Raw genomic sequence first — 7,900 nt, 5'->3', positions numbered from 1 at the left:
CTACATTTTGTCTAATGGTCAACTTTTCATTTGGAAAAGTTTGAACCACTGAATTTTGAATTTTTATAGAACTCATAGCCACGCAGCGGTTTCGGAACCCTAGATGGTCTAGAATGGAAAAGTCATGAATACCAATATTGTTCCACTCATCAAAATCTACATTTCATATACAGACCATTTTTGCATTTGACAAAGTTTTGGGAAGGTGTAGTTGAAAATCCACAATTGACACATATAGTTTCATATAGTTTGTGTGAGATTCAAGAATTGGTGGGTATTGTTAACTTAGACTTTCTCAAATGGAAAAGTTGTGTATATAAAAAGTTTAGATCTTGAAGATATCTAACAACTTGGTATTCAAAATATTTTCATTTGAAGTAATTTAGTTTGTCATTTGACCAAGTTTGACCAAAACCCGTCTTGGATTTTATAGAAATGTAATTAGGATTGGCTCAAAATTATCCAAATGGAAAAATGGACAATATATAAAATATAGATCTTGATGATCTCTAACAACTTTGTATTCAAAATTTTTTCATTTCAAGTCATCAAATGGGTTATTTGACCAAGTTTGACCAAAGTCAAAGCATTGGTTTTTACAAACACACCCTTTGACCGAACCCTAGATTGTCCCAAATGGAAAAGTCATGAATACAAAGTTTGCTACACTCATCAAGTTCTACATTTTGTCTAATGGTCAACTTTTCATTTGGAAAAGTTTGGACCACTAAATTTTGAATTTTCATAGAACTCATAGCCACGCAGCGGTTTCGGAACCCTAGATGGTCTCGAATGGAAAAGTCATGAATACCAATATTGTTCCACTCATCAAAATCTACATTTCATATATAGACCATTTTTGCATTTGACAAAGTTTTGGGAAGGTGTAGTTGAAAATCCACAATTGACACATATAGTCATGACAAATTTTGCATTTGATGATCTCTAACAATTGGAAAAGTCATGAATACAAAGTCATGAATACAAAGTTTGTTACACACATCAAAATTCACAATTCTCAAATATAGTTTCATACAAAGTCAAGCCGACACAACAGTGAACTTCTTCTTGACGTATGACCCTTGGTTATGATCCTGCCGTAACCATGGAGTATCCTCATTGTTTAACAGAATGCTTGGGTCTTTGTTGACTATGAAGGGCGGAATTCGATCATCCCTTTCGTAATCGCCTGACATGTCTGACTTGTCCTCAATTCCGACAATGTTTCTTTTCCCAGAAAGGACAATGTGGCGCTTTGGCTCATTGATGATTGAGTGGTCATCATTTTTTCCTCTCTTTGGTTTCGTAGACATATCTTTGACATAGAACACCTGACTCACGTCTGCAGCAAGGACGAATGGTTCGTCTTTGAACCCACTATTGTTAAGGTCCACGGTTGTCATCCCATACTCCTTGTCGACTGTTACCCCACCTCCGGTCATCTTCACCCATTGGCACCGGAACAAAGGAACTTTAAAATTAGCTGCATAGACTAGTTCCCATATGTCTTCTATGCGTCCATAATATGTTTGTTTGTTCCCATTTGGATCCGTGGCATCCACGCGTACACCACTATTTTGGTTGGTGCTCCTTTTATCTTGGCCAACTGTGTAAAATGTGTTACCATTTATCTCGTACCCTTTGTATGTGAGGACATGCCTTGATGGTTGCCTGGCCAACAAATAAAGCTGCTCATCAATGTTTTCATCACCTTGACATTTTTTGCGCAACCAATCGCCAAAAGTTTCCATGTGCTGACGCATTATCCAAGCTTCATTCTTCCCGGGCCACTGGGACCGTAGGAAATCTTTGTGTACCTCAACATATGGTTCCACCAATGAGGAGTTCTGGAGAACTGTGTAGTGTGCTTTATTGAAGTAATCGTTTCTCGTACCAATATATGTTTTCTTCCCAAGTGTTCCCTTTCCGCTGAGTCTGCCCTCGTGTCGAGATTCAGGAATGCCAATTGGGTCAAGGTCTGGAATAAAGTCAACACAGAACTCTATGACCTCCTCTGTTCCATAGCCCTTGGCAATGCTTCCTTCTGGCCGGGAACGACTATGGACATATTTCTTTAGGACACCCATGAATCCCTCGAAGGGGAACATGTTGTGTAGGAACACAGGACCGAGAATACGAATCTCTTTGACCAGATGAACTAGGAGGTGTGTCATGATATCGAAGAAGGATGGAGGGAACACCAACTCAAAGCTGACGAGACATTGAACGACATCATTCTGTAGAGTAGCTAGTTGCTCTGGATTGATTGCCTTCTGAGAAATTGCATTGAGAAATGCACATAGCTTTACGGTGGCTAGACGTACGTGTGGAGGTAGAATTCCTCTTAAAACGACCGACAGCAATTGCGTCATTAGAACGTGACAGTCATGGGACTTCAAGTTCAGGAATTTCTTCTCTGGCACATTAATTATTCCCTTGATATTGGAGGAGAATCCAGATGGGACCTTGATGCTGCTAAGACATTCAAACATGCTTTCCTTCTCTTCTTTGCTCAGAGTGTAGCTAGCAGGGCTTAAGTAGTGACGTCCATCATCTGTCTTTTCTGGATGCAGGTTGTCTCGTTCTTTCATGCGCTGCAAGTCTTGTCGTGCTTCAAGTGAATCCTTAGACTTCCCGCAGACACCCATGAATCCGAGCAAGTTCACACAAAGATTCTTTGTTAGGTGCATCACGTCGATCGCGTTGCGGACCTCTAGGACATTCCAGTAAGGTAGCTCCCAAAATATGGATTTCTTCTTCCACATGGGTACGTGTCCCTTAGCATCCTTGGGAACAGGTTCGCTGCCTCGTCCCTTTCCAAATACTACTTTTATATCCTTGACCATTTCGAGTACATCATCCCCGGTTCGATTGAGAGGTTTGGTCCGGTGGTCTGCCGTGCCTTTAAAATGCTTGCCTTTCTTTCGTACTGGGTGGTTCACAGGAAGAAACCGACGGTGGCCAAGGTACACGACCTTTCGACATTTTTTCAAAAATACACAGTCAAGGTCTTCATAACAATGTGTGCATGCATTATATCCCTTGTTTGACTGGCCTGAAAGATTACTCAGAGCTGGCCAATCATTGATTGTTACAAACAGCAATGCTCGCAGGTCAAAGTGCTCTTGTTTGTACTCATCCCACACGCGAACTCCTGGTTTGCTCCATAAAAGTTGAAGTTCCTCAACTAATGGCCTAAGGTAGACATCTATGTCATTGCCAGGTTGCTTCAGTCCTTGGATAAGCACCGGCATCATAATAAACTTCCGCTTCATGTATAGCCATGGAGGAAGGTTGTAGATACATAGAGTAACTGGCCAAGTGCTGTGACTACTGCTCTGCTCACCGAAAGGATTCATACCATCTGTACTTAAGGCGAACCGCAAGTTTCTAGCATCATTTGCAAAATCTGGGAATTCTCTGTCTATCGCTCTCCACTGGGATCCATCGGCAGGGTGTCTCAGCATATTGTCTATCTTACGGTCTTCTTTATGCCACCGCAACAACTTTGCATTGTCCTTATTTCTGAACAGACGTTTTAATCGTGGTATTATAGGAGCATACCACATAACCTTGGCTGGAATTTTCTTCCTATGACGTTCTTCACCCTCAACATCGCCAGGATCATCTCGTCTAATCTTATACCGTGATGCCTTACATACTGGACATGCATCCAAATTCTCGTATTCCTCCCCACGGTAGAGGATGCAGTCATTAGGACATGCGTGTATCTTCTGGATTTCTAATCCCAAAGGGCAGACAACCTGTTTTGCTTCATACGTAGTGGTGGGCAATTCGTTGCCTTTCGGAAGCATCTTTTTTATGATCTTCAATAACTGTCCAAATGCCTTGTCAGATGTACCATTCTTTGCCTTCCATTGCAGCAATTCTAGTGTGGTACCCAGCTTTTTTTGCCCCTCTTCAGCGGTGGGATATAGCGATTTCCTGTGGTCCTCTAGCATGCGCTCGAACTTGGCTTTCTCTTTATCACTATCACATTCTCTTTGTGCATCACGGATGGCATCACCAAAAGCATCATCGCCCCGATCATCTTCTGCCGCCACCTCTTCTTCATTATCTCCCCCCATTGCAACATCATTGAAGCCACCTTACTGAGCAATAATATTGGCATGGTCCAATTCTTCTTCTTCTTCTTCTTCACCTTCATCCATTATAATCCCGCTTTCTCCATGTTTGGTCCAACAAATATAGTTTGGTACGAAACCAGACTTTAATAAGTGTGAATGAAGAGTTCTTGAGTTAGAATATTCCGTCAAATTCTTGCACACGGCACATGGACAGCACATGAAACCGTCCCTCTTATTTGACTCGGCCACACTTAAGAAATAGTGCACGCCATTAATGAACTCTTCGGAGCGCCGATCGGCATTATACATCCAATTACGTGTTACCATCTGCATTAAAGAGAACATATATATTATGAAAACCATGCACACATATAGTTTCTCATCTTATTGCACAACATGTCTAAGATACATAGTTGATTAATTTAGGAAAGCTTGGCTACAACAAATACAATCGCAACTAGCATTAAAAAAAACAAAACTAAAATGCACTTAAGCAACATAATTAGTTCGCGTCCGATCCCAACTATAATAGATAGATCATTCGCTTGATCAACATCATTGAACTCCTTTCGTCGGCTCACTGCCTCACCACCTTCAGCCTCAACCACCTGTGCAAAAGATTTCTTAATGTGTTCAATGTATTCTTCCTCCCAGTACCAACCTGTACATCCGCCGGTACCGTCCCACTGAAATTAAAAGAGAGAATCAAAAGTTTAATTAATATCATTTAAAAAAATATGCATATATATAAGCAAATGTCTGGAAATAACTCACATTACGATCTGGACACTTGTAGAATATACGACCCTTGTTTACTCCCTCTTTCGACACTTTGTACTCCATCAAAATCTTCTGCCCACACTTGCCACAAGTAATGAGAGGGAGTTCCGGACGGTATCGCTTTTGAACCCGTTGAGAGACTGAAGACCCGGTCACGGTTGCCATCTACTATCCATACTCAATTTTAAAACAATTATAAATTCCACATTTACTAGTAAACATGTATGATACAATGGACATTATATGTAGTAATAAAAATAAATCAAGTGATATTAACAAACCAATTAATTTGAACTATCCTACTTTCTATGATCATAAAAATATACTATAATTCATTCTTGCAAAATACATTAAAACTAGGTCAACCATGAAATATGATATATATATATATATATATGGATACTAATTCATGTGAATGATTCAAAATAACAAAGTGGATTTGAGCTAAAAAATGATGGGAACATCACAAGCCAAAAACAACATGAAAAAGACAAGAAAGGCTGAAGTTAGTCACCTCCAAGCACGAAGAGACGATGACGGAGTCGAAGAAGATCAACGATGGGCGTTGGAGATGAAGAACAAATGAAGGACAAGCAAGAAGAAGCTCCAAGAACAACAATGGTGCTCTCGGTTTCAAATGGGCAGAGGGGAGGAGGGAGCCGGCCTATAAACCGGACCTTTAGCACCGGTTCAGAGCAAAAACCGGTGCTAAAGGGTTAGCTTTTAGCACCGGTTTGTAACACAAACCGGTGCTAAAGGGTTTGCCTCGGTCCGTGGCTCTGGCCGGTGCTAAAGGGGTCTTTAACCCCGGGCCGCAAAAACGCCGAGGTTTTTGGCCATTTTGGACATCGACCAATGCCTCATTCTGTAGTAGTGCACACTATGATGCAATAACCATTCCAACTAGAACTATATTTATGCATATAAAATGTTCGAGCCCTGCACCCTCTTAATTAAAAAGCGGGGGTGCAGTCTGCTCCTTGCCGTCAAGTTTTTTTTTATATTATGCATATAAATAATACAAGATATCTAAGTATATATGTATTGTAATTTTTCCGCTTGGACACTGATATGACTTCCAACTCCAACCTCGGCGTCAGTGCTATATATATGCTATGCAGTATACTTGGTCTAAGTGTACATATGTTTGTAATTAACATGCAGAAGTTTCCGCAAGCGCAGTAGATACATGGATAGGCTTGGGAGATGTCGGGAGCATTCGACATGGCTTTGATGGAAAGTATTGCGCCGGTCTCTCCCAACATGCATTCCATAAAGAGGCAGGTGATTTTCTTTGGTGGTTCCCACCAGCCACAGCAGATCAGCCATAGATAGGCTTGGGAGACATCAGGAGTAGAGAGCACTCTGACCAGGGAAAGAATGAGTTGATCTGCGTGACTTTGAGTAACAAAAGCAATGAGTGTACACCACGTCCACGTGTACGCCACACCAAATATGTCCTCAAGTTCTCGGACGACAGCGCTCTCCGTGCTGCATTCGCGCTTTGGAGGGAGCCACATTCTGGCACAGCAAGCTCTTCGATGCTTTTCCTCTACTATAGTGCAGAGCAGTCAGCAGTTGCTCATCAACAAGTGTCCCGCAGAGCCACATATCGATAGAAAGATGGGAGCGCATTAAGAGACAAGAGAGCCCAAAGCACAGACACGCGCACAGCGTGTCCACGATAGCAAAAATCTTGTTGACCTTTGGATTGGCATCCTCTGGTGGCCAATGCTGCTCCGTATTTTGGTATGGTCGAATATGCTGTTGTTAGACAAGAGAGCCCAAAGCACAGACACACACACAGCGTGTCCACGATAGCAAAAATCTTGTTGACCTTTGGATTGGCATCCTCTGGTGGCCAATGCTGCTCCGTATTTTGGTATGGTCGGATATGCTGTTGTTGATCTATGGTTGGCTCACACCAAAATATCTAGCACCTTCTCTCCCAATCGCCTGCCTCCTCTCTCACTCCTCTATTCATTCTCTCTTCTGCTCTTCGTGGGGATTCTAGTGCGGCGGCATCCTGGCGTGCGGGCCGTAGGTGGCGGTGGCTCGGGAGCAGGCAGCCCCCAACGCACAAAGAATGCGGTGTGAGCAGGCCCATGTGAAGGTGGTCTCTCTCCATTGCTCCTTCTTTCCTTTACTCATCGGCGTCTGGGTCAAGCGTCAGTATGTGTGCTTGTCAGGTTGATCCAGAGCCTCCATGACCGGATCCAAGGCTTCCATGGCTGGAACCGTCGTTCCCCCATCCGATCTGACCCGGTGGCGTCCATTTGGGTGCCGCTCGCTAAGGTTTGGTGGCAGCCGCATGCAGGAGCTGGGTTGTCCCCGGTGAGTGCCCATGGCAGATCCCACCGTGCTCTCCTCCATGCGACCGGCACCGTCCGTGGCTGGGCCGCTGCAGCGACACGCTCCCCTTGCTGGACGACGACGTTTTTTCTGACCGACAGTGCCGCAGACTCGCTGCACAAGACTGACGGCTCAAATTTGGTTACTGAGTTTTTTTTTTTCTGGTATGCATATTTGGATTGTTAAAAAATGCAAGAAAAGTATACCGTGGTACTGTACTTCATCTACAACTTGGTATACAGTGATACTCAAATCTAAATCGTATATATGATCATGCTTACGTATAAAACTTTGGTATATAATAATACTTAGATTTGAATCTTGTATCTGGTCATACTCATATCTGAAATTTGGTACGTAATAATGGTAATCAAACCTGAATTTTTTTGAAGGATACTCAAACCTGAATTTTGTTTGAAGGATACTGAAACCTGAATTGTGTACACACATACTACTACATTTAGCTATATGGATATACTTCCTGATAAATACAAACATACAAGTAAAATTACGCGCACATACTACTACACGTTATACAGGTATATCCACGCATGCAAGAAAAAGTATGTGGAGATATTTTCTCTTATAAAGTACTACGTACATGTACATACTCAGAGTATGGAACATGTGCATACTCAGAGTATAAAGTATGTATGCATGTGTGTATATACTTCCAGTTT

At 42.3% G+C, this 7,900-nt stretch overlaps 1 long non-coding RNA gene across 1 annotated transcript; it reads left to right on the top strand.

Annotated features, from left to right (window-relative positions):
• On the top strand, positions 6,750-7,443 carry LOC110433112. Its single transcript, XR_002450511.1, has 2 exons — positions 6,750-6,981; positions 7,058-7,443. It is a non-coding gene; the product is annotated as an uncharacterized LOC110433112 (long non-coding RNA).

Source organism: Sorghum bicolor, chromosome 2 (genome assembly GCF_000003195.3).
Source record: "Sorghum bicolor cultivar BTx623 chromosome 2, Sorghum_bicolor_NCBIv3, whole genome shotgun sequence".
In the NCBI taxonomy this organism is placed as follows: Eukaryota; Viridiplantae; Streptophyta; class Magnoliopsida; order Poales; family Poaceae; genus Sorghum; species Sorghum bicolor.
The sequence above is the reverse complement of the archived record's forward strand: the minus strand, read 5'-3'. Positions and strand labels throughout refer to the sequence as shown.